Below are 14,273 nucleotides of genomic sequence, written 5' to 3' on the forward strand. Positions count from 1 at the left end.
CCCCATTTTCCCTGCAACTTCGCTTCTGCAGCTCTCCGTTAGGCCCTACACACTGTGGCAGTTTTCAGTCTGCCAGGCGTTTTCAATCCACCTCGGTGTGCCACGGATTATAGCGAACCACCGATAATTAATCCTTGATTTACGGGGATTCGTATAATATTATATGGCAAAATAAGGGGGTTTACCAACGTCTAATGCTACTCTGGGTGGTTGGTGAATAAGTTGTATCTCATTTTGTTACACAATGTAAGGGAAGTGACCTCGTGAAGAAGTAAGGGCACATCCCAACAGAGCAGCGGCCACGTCACGGGCTGACATGTGTTTGAGCCCGATGGTGGATGCGTAAAGTAGCAGCTTGCTGCTCTGCCAACACAACTGCTTCTCTTTGTGCTTCTTCCCTCGCTCTGCTCCACTTTCGAAGTCCTTCCCATCGTCCCTTTCCAAATTCAGTAACAAATTTCAGTAACATATTATAGTAACATATTTCACCTGGAAAATGTCTTGAGATGGGACATTATCATTCGCAAGGATGTAATGCAATGTATGCAAACATGTTCAATCTTATCTAATACCATTTTAATAGTGCTGTTTGTTGCTGACCGCTTAGTGTTTTGGCCCTTTGAGTCAGTGCTCAGCAACCATGACAAAAAACCCTCTGTAAGGCATCTTGCAGAAACAGATTTTTATTAAGCGGTCTCATCAGCCACATTTGGCTTCCTTAATAACCATCATCGTCATCATCGCTGCCATCATCGCCACCGTTATTTGAGCTTCAATGTGAATGGTCTCATCACGGATGACGTGGATGCTGACATCAAATGCAGGAATTTTAATATTTTTCTGAATTTATATCAGTACCAACATCAAACTCACTCATCATCCACGCAATTACACATATAGGGGATCTGCGAGCCATCCTCATGCACTCGCACCACGCAGACATGAAATCTCCGCACTCAGCATTGCACACACCAATCACACGCACGGGAATACACTAGACGGGGGTCAATGGTTAAAGGGCACTGACGTCACATGGACTCAGTGTGCGAGACGGAGATGTGTGTTGGGAACGAGGGCGGAGATGGAGGGTTTAAAAGTGGCTGCGAGGCGCGTGTTCGTGGACTCAGCCAAAATACGCTCTAGGTGCCTGGGACGAGAATTGCTCGGAAATGGAACCGACGAGTCGGGATTCGTCCCCCAGCTCATCGGCGGAATCCATGGCAGCTGCTCGCCCCGTGTGGGCACCTTCCTCCACTAACCCGGTGGTGCAGACCCAGCGCCGCCGCCGCAGATCATCCTCTAGGGATCGGAGGATGGATCAGCTGCTGGAGGCAGTAACTGCGCTGCTTCGCCGGCTGAGTCCTAAGGTCGAACGAGCAGGGGGAACTTCAGCCGCATCACCTCCCCAGCGAGGGGACGGGTGCCACGGTCAGCCTTCCCGACCAGGCACTCCACAGCAGCTATCAGGGGATGGAGCAGCACCAGCGACGCTGCCGACCGTGTGTCCTGCGCGGGACCCATACTTCCCCCTGGCCTCTCCTACCGATATCCGCCGACAGCAGGGGCAACCGGGGGACATGAACGACTGGAGCGCAACAGTGAGCAGCTGACCGGGCAAGGGCATGGAGGACCAGGATGGAGCCGCCAGCTGGGTTCGATACAGAGGTTCGCGTCCAGATCGGGAGAATGGCGTGCTTTCGTCCACCGGTTCGAGACGGCCGCCCGGGCAATGAAGTGGACGGAGTAACAAGCCCTGACAATGCTGCCCACTGTGTTGGACGACCCCGCACTGGCAGTGTTCGACCGGATCCCGCCTGCAAAAAGAGGATCCCTGCAGGGTGTCTACAAGGAGATGGCGGAGGTGTTCGACCATCCGTCCGGGGCGCACCAGAAGTAAAAAAACAATCGCTCCTGGTCTTCAGGATGGAATTGTTGACGCTGGCAGAAGCCGCATTCCCACGGCTCAACAAGCCGGGCCTGGACTCGCTGGTGGCAGAGGGGCTCCTTGCCATGGAGTAATGCTGCCGGTGGTGGAGGAGGAAGCCTGCTCCTCGCTATGGGTTGCACGACATATCTGTGCTTACGAAGAGATGGTGGGACCCGTGCGAAGTGTGGCACACGTTGCATAGCATCGCGGTGACGTCGAGGGGCTGCCACGGCCCCCAGCCAGACACGCGCCGCCAGCGGAGGAGGACGAGGGAGAAATGGTGGTGGCCCTGCAGCAGTATCCGAGGATCCCGCGGGAAGTGGAGCGCCAACCCTGGGGCTGGCCACCTCACGAGGCAGGAGAGCATCCTCGGGTCATGGAAGAAGTAATCTGCCATTGCTGCGGTTGTGAGAGACACATCGCCCGCAGATCCCGCAGCAAGACGAGCGCACCGGGGATGACCAGCCGGGATCGTCAGCCTCGGTCCGCGGCCGTTCCGACTCAGGCGAGTGCTGACACCTCGGACACCCGGCCAAAACCATCCACCCCAGGTTTAACCCATTACGCATCTCATTCCTCGGGGCGGCAGCTATAATTTCTGCTGATGGTCCGGGCCCATGGCCGGAGACGGTTAATAAGTGGCATCGTTTGACCAGAAGGGTGGTGGCGGCCACGGCTGGGACGTCCATGTTGATAGGCTCGGTGGCAGGGGTTAGCGTCTGTGTGTTGGTTGACACGGGTGCGTTAGCCAGCATCATATCCCTGCGTGTCTTTGACTTGTTACCGGAGGGACAGCGTCATCCCGTGCTAGTTCAGGCAAGGTACATAGCTGCAAATGGGGGAAGTATGGGGATAATAGGCCAAGTGGTAGTGCCGATCCGCATCGGGGAGCTGGAGGTACGGGCTCCGGTACTGGTCTCCAATGTGTTCATGGTTCCCTGCTTGCTGGGCATGGACCTGTTGAGTCACATGCCCCTTCGCATTCTGACGGACGAAGGCTGCGTCGAAACCCCGTCGGGGGGTCACTTGTATTTCTTGAGTCCAGACGGGGAACGGAAGCAGCTTCCGCGAGTTCAGGCACTGGTTGGGACTATGGTCTCGATCCCGCCTGGTGCGCAAGCCTTGGTGCCGCTTCGATATCGCACACTGCTCGTCACTTCCCGGTCGGATGCGCCACTCATCGTGTACGCGGTACCGTCTGTGGTTGGTCGAATCATCCACTGTTCCTGCAGGTCCTTAACACGGCTGACACACCCATTACAGTTAAGGAAGGAACCTTGTTTGCAAATATCAGTCCCATGCATTCGGACCCTGAGGCGCAGACCGTCAACAATGTGCATTTGGATGGTCCGTCAGTTGGCGCGGAGGATATGTCATGGATAGACACACTCCTGGCACAGAACACCGATCTGTCGGCAAAGGAATCGGGGGAGCTCAGGACTTTGTTGTGTGACTTCGCAGGGTCCCTACGATGTTGGTCACACGACGCTGATGGAGGAACACATTGATACGGGCGATGCGCCACCCATTCGGCAAAATGCCTATAGGATGGCTCCTAGCAAGAAGGAGCATGTGCAGAATGCAAGAGATGATGATCGCCATCTACGAGTCCGTAGGGGGCACCGGTTGTATTGGTTAAGAAATCGGATGGATCTTTGCAGTTTTGCATAGACTTCAGGCGGCTCAACAAAGTCTACCTGCTCCCGCGCATAGATGACTCATTGGATGCACTCGCAGGAGCAAACATTTTCTCGACACTAGACCGTTTGGCAGGATTCTAGCAGCTACCACGAGATGCTGAACCCAGACCGAAAACTGCTTTCAGAACGCCTCAAGGTCTCTTTCATTTCAACTGTTTGCCGATGGGTTTACAGATGGCTCCCGCCGCTTTCCAGCGATTGAGGAGTTTGTACTTGCGGGGTTGCAGTGGGAGTCATGTCTCATCTATATGGACGATGTAATCGTATTCGCTCGCACATTCGAGGACCATAAGACCGAGGCTACACTACGCGTTCGCTATTTTTGGCCAGGCATGTCCGCCGATATCCGCCGTGGGGTGTCGGCGTGCACGTACTGTGCGTGCAGGAAGCCCCCGCCGGTCGTGCGAAGCGCTCCCCTGCAGTCCATTAAAGTTTCACAGGTAAACGAACTCGTGGCCCTCGATATATTGGGCCCCTTCCCCGCCACTCCTCGAGGAAGTAGATACCTACTGGTGGGGATGGAGTACTTTATACGCTGGCCCTTTGCCTGCCCGTTGGCCGACCAGACTACGGCGTCCATAGCAGACACCTTTATAAATGGGTATATCGCTGACAAGGGGGCTCCTTAGCGGCTGCTGACAGACCAGGGCAGAAACTTTTCCTCCAAGCTTTTGCAGGAGGTGTGTGACATACTGTGTGTCAAGGTGCGGACGTCCCCTTACCACTCATAAACGGACGGGATGGTAGAACGCTTTAACCGCACCATCTTGGGGATTGTTCTGTCTCACGGCAGGAGTTTTGCCGCACGGCAGATGGGGGGGGCGGTGTATGTACACAGGAATTTCCTGTTTTTGATGCTAATTTTGGTCACGTGACCAGGAAGTTACGATTTTAGATTTCCACTGAACCACGCGGGCGTCGGCCATTACACAGATGAGTCAAGATGGCGGCACACATCGCGTCTCAGTGAAGCTAGACGCAGTTGTCCATTGTGGGACTTTGAGAAGCATTGTCTGTAAGTTTGTTTATATTCTTATAATATTGGCAATGCTGTTGTAATGTTGGAATGACCATTATAGTGATGTAAATGCCTTTGTAGGGGTGTCAGGGGAAGAATTCCCACCAATAGATGGGTTAGTGGGAGGGGTGATCGAGGAGATATAAGGAGAGAACGGGCGGGAAGAAGGGGTCTTTGGCGGGAACGAGATTGGGACGGCTGGGGACAGGTGTGAATGGAAAAAAAGGAATAAAGGACGAGACCCCTGCAATCTCGTGTCGGCTCCCCTTTACATTTTGTGGCAGCGGTGGGATCTTAATGGCTACAAAGAAAAATCCCCGCGGGAAAGAGCCAAGGGAAGAGGAAGCAGGGGCCGGGGATCCTTCCCATCCCGGGCAACAAGGGGGCCTGCTATCAGAAGCAGCAGCAGGGGGCCCGGATCGCCTGGAGGACCCCATGGAGGACCGCATGGCCCGCGTGGAGAGGGCACTCCAGGAGCTACTGCAGAGGCTCCCTATGGGGGGCCCGCCAGCACCGGGACTCCCACCCCCACGCATACTACGGGAGGAGAGGCCACGGGACCCGGAGGCCGACCAGCCGGCCGGGCGGGAGCCGCAACCAACCTCGTCACGCCAGCCGCCGCCGCTCCCGCCAAAACCCCCAGGGCTAAACACCCAACACGGAGAGCAGGTGGCCGGACGGCCGCGTCGGCTGGGGCCCGTCGACAAGTTCGTGGCTGAGGAAGAAGATTGGGAGGGGTTTGTCCGCCGATTCGAGGCTGCCTTCCACGCTCTCGAGTGGACAGACGAAGAAGCACTACGAGCGCTGCCATCCGTTCTGGGCAAAGAAGCACTCTCCTCTTACACCTCCCTTCCCTCGCACAGCAAGTCCACGCTACAGGTGGCCTACGAGGCTTTGGGGGAGATCTATTGCCCGGCGGAAGGAGCCTTTGAACGGTTCCAGGATCGCCAGCGAGGGGCTAAAGAATCCCCTTTAGCCTACAGGGGTGCGCTGCTCGTGTTGGCGAGGAGAGCTTTCCCTCGCCTGGCTGAAGAAGCGCTCGAGGACCTCGTGGTCGAGCACCTCATCGCCTACGCTTGCCGCGCCGGCGTTGTAATGCCCGTGGTGACGCCGGAGGAACGCACCTCGCTGTGGGCTGCCCGGACCATCCAAGCCCACGAGCAGGTCATGGGCCGGGCGCCACCCGTGGGCCCGGTGGCTGGCGCGGCGGGGGGGAACAGCCGAGCCGTTGCCGCGGCGCTACTGGGTCCAGCGACACCAACCGCCGAACCTGCACCGTCGCCACAGGCTGCCTGTGGGGCAGCTGGGAACGGAACGCCGACGTCTGAGACGGAGCCATCGCTGCGCGAGGTGTACGCGGCGATCCGGGGACTGGCGGAGCAGAGGGACCAGGGGCGCGACCAGCCGCCGCGTCGCTGGCAGCTGCCTCTACAACATCGCGCCAGCCCCCCCGACGGAATGCCCGTGGGTCTGCCACCGTTGTGGTCGAGAGGGGCATGTGGCGAGGGGGTGCCGCACGGAGCCGGAGGCCGCCAACGTCACCTGGAATCCGCCGGGGCCGAACGCCGACAGGATCCAGGCGAGTGACGCCGTCCCGCCCGGCCTCTCGGTCGGGCCGAGTAATTACAATTCCGACGCCACGAACTCACCTGGAGTCTCCTCGGGGTGGGCGCCGGTGGTGTCGTTCCCCGGTCCCCACTGTCCTGGTCTGGGGAAGGGGATAGCGCCGGGGCCTGTGATTGCGTCGCAACCCGGAGTGGCGTCGCGAACGGACGTGACGTTGCATCCGGAAGTGACGTCGCGGCCGAAAGTGGTGTCGCGGATCGCGCCGGGAATTGCGCCGGGGCCGTGGACCGCGCCGGGGCCGGGGACCACGTCGGGGATTGCGCCGAGGCCGGGGACCGCGCCGGGAGTCGCGCCGAGGCCGGGAGGGACGTCGCGGGCAGAGGTGACGTCGCGGGCGGAGGTGACGTCGCGGGCGGACGTGACGTCGCGGGCGGAGGTGACGTCGCGGGCGGAAGTGACGTCGCGGCCGGCAGTGACGTCGATGCCGGGCGTGGCGTCGCGGGCGGGCGGGGTTTCGCGGGCAGGCGTGACGTCGCGGGCGGGCGGGGTTTCGCGGGCGAGCGTGACGTCGCGGGCGGGCGGGGTTTCACGGGCGGGCGTGACGTCGCTGGCGGGCGTGGTTTCGCGGGCGGGCGTGACGTCGCCGGCGGGCGTGACGTCGCCGGCGGGCGTGACGTCACCAGTTACCTGCGACGCCGGCGAGTTGCCAGGGGCAACGGCCCGGGGGCGGAGGCAGCCCACACGATTGACATTGCACCCTGGAGCAGTTCCATGGCCCGCCTCACCACCGCTTTGCGGCAGAGCGAGACGGAACCAGGGGGACCACGCCCCCGTGACAAAGGAAAGGGAGGGGCTCATGGGAAGGCCCACCCCCCAGTCCCCACCACCCCCTACAATGGGGGGGCCCCCCCACACCACAAGGGGGGCCCATCCTACGTCACCAAGGGGGGGCAATTTGCACCACATAGAGAGCCCAGCCCGCAACCCAGGGGTAAGCCCACACTATGTAACAAGGGCGCGTTCACCCTGCTGCGACGCACTCCAAAGGGAGGAACCCCATCTTTGGTCCATTCACATCCATCCCCCATCATTTCACCATGCACCACAGGATAACGAGATGCCGCCTGGTCAGTGGCCGGACTCAGCCACACAATGGAGGAAGCTGGCAAGGCGGGTGGTAGCGGCTACGTCAGGAACCTCGGTCCTGGTCGGTGAAATCGCGGGAGTGTCGGCACGTATCTTGGTGGATACGGGGGTATCAGCCACGATCATCTCGAGCACCATGCACGAGATGCTGCCGGATAAAATCTGACCTTTAGTCCCCGTCAAGACAACGTTCATTGCAGCAAATGGAGGCAGCATTGGCTTCCTGGGCCAGGTTGAAGCCCCGATACAGATTGGGCAGCTTTCGGTAGCAGGACCCATCCTTGTCTCCGCAACGTTGCCCGTACCCTGCCTGTTGGGGACGGACTTTCTGAGGCGGATGCCAATAAAAATCGATCTGGCCAATGGGCGGGTGGAAGTCCAAGGAACGCATCTCCATTTCCTAAAGGCGGAGGGGGCCAGCCGGGGTGTACCCTACGTGCAGGCTCTGGTCAGTAAGGCTGTCTCCATTCCCCCGGCAGCCCAGATGCTGGTTCCGCTGCAATATCGGTCCCCCCTCGTGACAGCCCGACCAGACTCACCCATCATGGTGTCTCCGGCGTCAGCTGCCATGGATTGCCATGCGCTGGTGGGAGCCGAAACTATTGTACAGAGGAACCAGCATCTGTTCATTCAGGTGCTGAACACCTCCGATAGAACAGCGACGGTGCAGGAGGGAACAGTTCTGGCCCACGTTAGTCCCTTGTCACTAGGAGCCCCAGGGACAGAGCCCGAGCTTGTAGGCAGCATCAGCCAGTCCGAGGACAGAGGGGCCGAATCGTGGATGGACCAGCTGGCGGGGCCTGAGCCGGGATTGCCGCCCGACCAGAAACAGCAGCTGCACTCGTTATTGCAGGAGTTCTCGGACGTGTTCAGCCGGGGACCGTTCGACCTAGGGCGCACAAATCTGTCACAGCACCACACCAACACGGGAGATGCCGCACCCCTGCGCCACAACACATATAGAATGAGCCCAATGGAAAAAGGGCACATTCAACAAGCGGTGCAGGAGATGCTGCGGGCCGACATAATTTCTCCATCCTCGAGTCCCTGGGGGGCACTGGTGGTCCTAGTCAAGAAGTCAGATGGGTCACTGAGATTCTGTGTGGACTTCCGACGCCTAAATGCCGTCACGCTGGCCGACGCATATCCCCGACTCATTGGATGCACTGGCGGGAGCAAAATTTTTCAGTACGCTGGATTTATTGTCCGGGTTCTGGCAGGTCCCACTAGACGCGGACTCCCGGCCTAAAACAGCGTTGCGGACACCACAGGGCCTGTTCGAGTTCAACTGCCTGCCTATGGGCCTCCAGACTGCACCGGCAACGTTCCAACGCATAATGGAGTTGGCCTTAGCAGGCCTCCAATGGGAAACGTGCCTCATCTACCTGGATGACGTCATTGTTTTCAGCCGATCATTCGAGGAACACATTGACCGATTACGTCAGGTATTCCTGCGGTTCCGAAACGCGAACTTGAAGCTCAAGCCGTCGAAGTGCCACCTTATGCAGTCGTCGGTACGCTACTTGGGCCACGTCGTCAGTGAGTCTGGAGTGGCTACAGACCCGGAAAAGACGACCTGTGTGAGGGCCTGGGCTGTTCCCACAACGGTTCCGGAGGTACGCCGGTTTGTGGGTTTCGTTTCTTACTACCGCCGGTTTGTGCCCAACTTCGCAACCATTGCCAAGCCCTTGCACGTGTTGACGGCGAAGAACCAGAGGTTTTATTGGGGCCCTCTGGAGGAAGATGCATTCCAGCAGCTGCGCTCGCGTCTGACAGATGCACCACCATTGGCCTTTCCGGATTTTGGCCTCCCCTTTATCCTGGACACGGACGCCAGCGATGTGGGCATCGGCAGTGTTTTGTCGCAAGTCCAGCAGGGTCGGGAGGTGGTGATCGCCTATGGTAGTCGCGTGCTTTCATCAGCGGAGCAGCGCTACTGCATCACACGTAGGGAACTCCTGGCAGTCGTTCACTTCGTGCAGCAATTCCGACCCTACCTGTATGGTCGCAAATTTACGGTCCGCACTGACCACGCGGCCTTGCAGTATTCGCTCCGCATCGACCAGCCTTCGGGCCAGCTGGCCAGACGGATAGAGCGCCTGCAGGAGTACAGGTACCAAGTAGTGCATCGCAAAGGGACCAGACATGCCAACGCAGACGCATTGTCCTGACTGGCGCCCCAGGGCCCTTGTGCATGCACCACAGGCGGGGCACGCTGCAAGGAGGCGAGGCCGGAGGGGACGGTCATCGCTCCCGTACGCACGGCGGAGAGCGCACAGGGTGAGGTCCAGCTGACCGACCACGACCTGGGGCTGACCTTGGACGATTGGAGACGGCTACAGCTGGAGGAAGCCCCACTGCGAACACTACGCGCCTCAGCAGAGGCAGGGGGGGAGGAGTACATCGTATGGGATGATCTCCTTATGCGATGGGACCCGACAGGGCGCCGGCGATGCCTGGTAGTTCCGGAGTCGCTGCGTCAACAATTGGTTATGGACGTACACGGCCGCCAGCTGCTGCACCTGGCGGGGCGGAAGACACTGTGCACATTACAGGGTCGGTACTTTTGGCCAGGTATGACCGCTGACGTGCATCGATGGGTCGCTACCTGTGTCGAATGTGCGCGGCGAAAGCCGCCACCCTGGGTAAGCCGGGCGCCCCTACAGCCCATCACGGTGACCAGGGTCAACGAATTGGTTGCGTTGGACATCCTGGGACCACTGCCGGTCACGCCACGGGGAAATAAATACCTGTTGGTCGGAGTCGAGTACTGCACGAGGTGGCCGATGGCGTGGGCCCTCCCGGACCAAACGGCACAGACCATCGCCGATGCCTTCGTGGGAGGCTATGTCCTTGATAAGGGGGCACCGGAGCGGTTGCTTACGGATCAGGGCAGGAATTTCTCCTCACAGCTTTTGAAGGACGTCTGCTTTATCCTGGGCACTAAAAGGTCCGAACATCTCCGTATCATCCCCAGACCGATGGGATGGTAGAGCGGCTTAACCGCACCATAGCGGCCATGCTGTCCCAAGTGGTGGACGAAAACCATTCCGACTGGGACCTCCACATTCCATCGGTCTTAGCGGCGTGTAGGGTGGCCCCGCACACGGCGACGGGGTTCTCGCCGTTTTTCCTGATGTACGGACGGAATCCCGTTCCGCCTATTGAGGTGCAGCTGACGGACATTCCCGCAAGAGCTGACGCATGGCCGAAGGCACTAAAGAACTCCCTCATTTATTTGAGAGAGGCCCGCCAAGCAGCCGAGGCCGCATCGGCCACGAGCCAAGAGAGTAATGTACGGATATGGGAGAGGACAGTGACAGCCAAGCCCTTTAAAGTCGGGGACCAGGCATGGCTACACTGTCCTCAGGTGCCGGTTGGACTCTCACCAAAGCTGCACCGACCCTGGAAAGGGCCGGTCAAGGTCATTAAAGCACTCCGACCGCAGTGCGTCCAGGTCCAACTGGGTAAGCGACGATGGTTTGTACACCCCACCTGCCTTAAGCCATACATCTCTCCACCGTCATCTTCACCAACATCACCACCAACATCACTGCCAACATCATCATCATCCCTACCCAGGCCAAGGTCGCCGACCACCACGCGCCGACCGGCAGGGGGTTCGGTGCCCTGTGTTCCCTTGTCACCTACAGCACCCCATGTGAGGCCTGACGGAGTGGCGGCACAAGCGGGGGCCGGAGAGACAGCGGCACCAGGCAAGGCGACACCGGCACCACCGAGCCAGGGACCGCGACGAGAGGGCCTTCGAAGGAGGGGGCCGCCACGGTCATCTGCTGCCTGTGGATGTCCGGGCTGTTACGGGATGCTGGCTGGAGACCTGGGCAGGCCGCGCAATTGATTTTGTTGTGTTATATTGCATTGTATGGTTGTGGGGGGGTTAAGGGCTGTCGTCACTGTCAGTGGTGGGAGGCATGGGGAGACTTAAATGGTCCATGGGGGAGGCAGAACCGAGGACGGTTATTTTTTCTCCGGGGGGGGGGGGGGTGATGTAGGGGTGTCAGGGGAAGGATTCCCACCAATAGATGGGTTAGTGGGAGGGGTGATCGAGGAGATATAAGGAGAGAACGGGCGGGAAGAAGGGGCCTTTGGCGGGGAACGAGATTGGGACGGCTGGGGACAGGTGTGAATGGAAGAAAAGGAATAAAGGACGAGACCCCTGCAATCTCGTGTCGGCTCCCCTTTACACCTTTATGGTGCCGTTAAGTTGTTGTGGTAAATACGAGGCCTAGTTAGCAACGAAGCCTGCAACTTTCCTTATTGTGTATGTTACTTGTGATTTAGTAGGTCGAGTCAGACTTGTGCCCAGGTGGCTATGTTGCGATCCTGAGAGCAAAGATGACGAAGTATCTCATCCACAGTTTAGTGTTATGTGTAATGCTCTACATTTGGGATGCAGTGGGATGAATACATGATGTGCCTTTATGCAACGCACCGGTTTGTGCTCTTGTGTAGTTGTTCAGTGGTAATGTAGGGGCCTGGTCCGTCCAGGATCTATTGTTATCTAAGACAATGTTCTGATGCTGTGGTGTTCATTGTGTTGGTGTTTTCGGGTTATAACAGATGCTGTATCTGTGTTCTCTCACCAGTTTTTACCTTGTTAAAATCAATAAATGACGATTGGAGTCGGACGTTCATCCTGGCTCCGAGGGTTTATTGAACGCAAGGTTATCTACTCGACTAGCGGTGCAACGCAGCGCACAGCCAGGTCAAGATAGGGATGCTGCGTCACTTGCTCAATGACCAGCAGACAGACTGGGATTTGCACATCCCTGGGGTTTTGGCGGCCTATCGCTCGGCGCCGCAAGCTTCAATGGGATACTCACCCTTTTTATTGATGTATGGACGCGAGCCGAGCCGTTTGATTGAGGCACAGTTGCGCCCTGTCCCGTCATGTTCGGGAGATTGGCCAGCTGCGTTCCACCACTTGCTCAAGTATTTGCGCAGTGGCCTCAGCAGCATCCGCGTCTGCGCAAGCTATGAACCAGCGCTTGCGGGCTAAGCCGCCGGTCACGGATCTTTTTGCAGTGGGTGACCTGGCTTGGCTGCACTGCCCGCAGGTACCATTATGTACGTCAGCGAAACTGCACCGGTCCTGGCAGGGCCCGGTCACAGTGGTGCAGGTATTGCGCACTCAATGTGTTTGCATTCAGTTGGGAAAATGTAGGTGGTACGTTCACCCCTCTAGGCTAAAACGTTACGTCGCGGCGGAGCTGCCCCTACGAGCATTGTCACCTTCACCACCTTCATCATCACTTCAGCTGGGTGGGAGGAGGTTGTCACACTCGTGGCCTTCTACGCATCTGACTGACAATGCAGCCACTGTCCATCCTGCAGGACTACAGGTGACCGGGACGCCAGCACCGGATCCATCAGCATCCGTGGCTGAAGACGCAGCCGCAGCATCGGCCGAGGACTTGGCCACAGGACGGGGACCCTTAACTCGCTCACGCTGCCTCGTTGCAGCTGTGGACACAGACATCCCTGCAACCCTGTTGTGTTCAGTCTAGGGGTCGGATCATGGGGGAAGTCTGCGACAGAGGCGGCACACTTGTTAACAAGGGGACGGAGGGGGAATTGTGTTGTGTTACTTTTGCCTTTATTCCAAATTTTCGTTGTGTTACTTTTGCCTTCATTGCACTTTTTTGTTGTTGTTTGTGGAAATTACATGCGCCCGGCCACGGTTGGCTTTGACCGGCCGAGGCGTACAGTTGTTGAGCCGAGGACGGCTCTGTCTCAAGGAAGGGGGGGGGTGTAAAGGATCTGCGAGCCATCCTCACGCTCTCGCACCACACAGACATGAAATCTCCACAATCAGCATAGCACACACCAATCACACGCACGGGAATACACTAGACGGGGGTCAAGGGATAACGTTTGAGAAGTAACTAGTGCTCAGTTTCACCCTGTTTGTTTAAATTTGTTAAATGTTGGGAAAATCCATCACAACAGAAAAAAATGCAGGCCTGAAAACAAATCAATTTCTAGCGACTGCTAAGAAATGGTGGACAGCTGGGCTGGCGAGCAGGTTAGCGGCAGCGAGAGAGCAGGACAATGGGAAGGTGTAAGAGCCGGGAGGGAAATGTTGTGGTGAGAATAGCCGAGTTACCATACGACACATTTTGCAAAAGACTGAGTGGCGGGAGTTACCATGAGAAATACGATGACCAGGTCAGGCCGGTACACAGAACGCTTTAAGACAATATCGGGAAAGGAGGAGGTCGATACAAAATCAAGTGGGGGCGAGGACACGGGGTGGTTGGTTGCAGTTGGGACAGCTCGTGAAGATGGCCCGTCCAAGGGAGAGCGAGACGGGCAGCGCAGTGCGAGAGTGGAGAGGCATGGAGGAATGTGGCTACTCTAGGTTGAGTAGCGTCTTACTCAGCGATGATTTATTTTGTAAGAAGCCGAATAAAACATTTTATAATATATACGTTTAGACTACGATTTTATTTATATTGGATCATCTTTACGATAATTATTACGACCCCCTGTTCAAGTAGTTAGGACCATAGTTGAAAAGCATTAAAATGTGGAATAAATCTCAGATTGTTTTTTTGGTTAGACCACGTGATAGTTTAAGGTCAGCATTTCTTGTCATTAACCCTCCACCACCCGACAAGATTGTCATGTCTACAAAGATATAATGTAAGCGTGCCAATGTATCGATCACAATCTGACCAATGAAGCTGCTTCTTACTGGTGGATTAAGACTTTCCACGGCTGAATTCAACATCAACAACATATGACGACGTTTCGCTTAAATTGCTTTGAGCTTCATCAGGCAAGCGAGCTCGGCAATCGAGTGCTCGTATGTTGCGAAATGTCGTGTGTTGGTCTTAAGCCACCGACGAGGAGTTGCATTGGTCAGAATGTGATTAATACGTGTGCAAGTGAA

The sequence above is a fragment of the Lampetra fluviatilis genome, chromosome 8, assembly GCF_964198595.1.
Source record: "Lampetra fluviatilis chromosome 8, kcLamFluv1.1, whole genome shotgun sequence".
In the NCBI taxonomy this organism is placed as follows: domain Eukaryota; kingdom Metazoa; phylum Chordata; class Hyperoartia; order Petromyzontiformes; family Petromyzontidae; genus Lampetra; species Lampetra fluviatilis.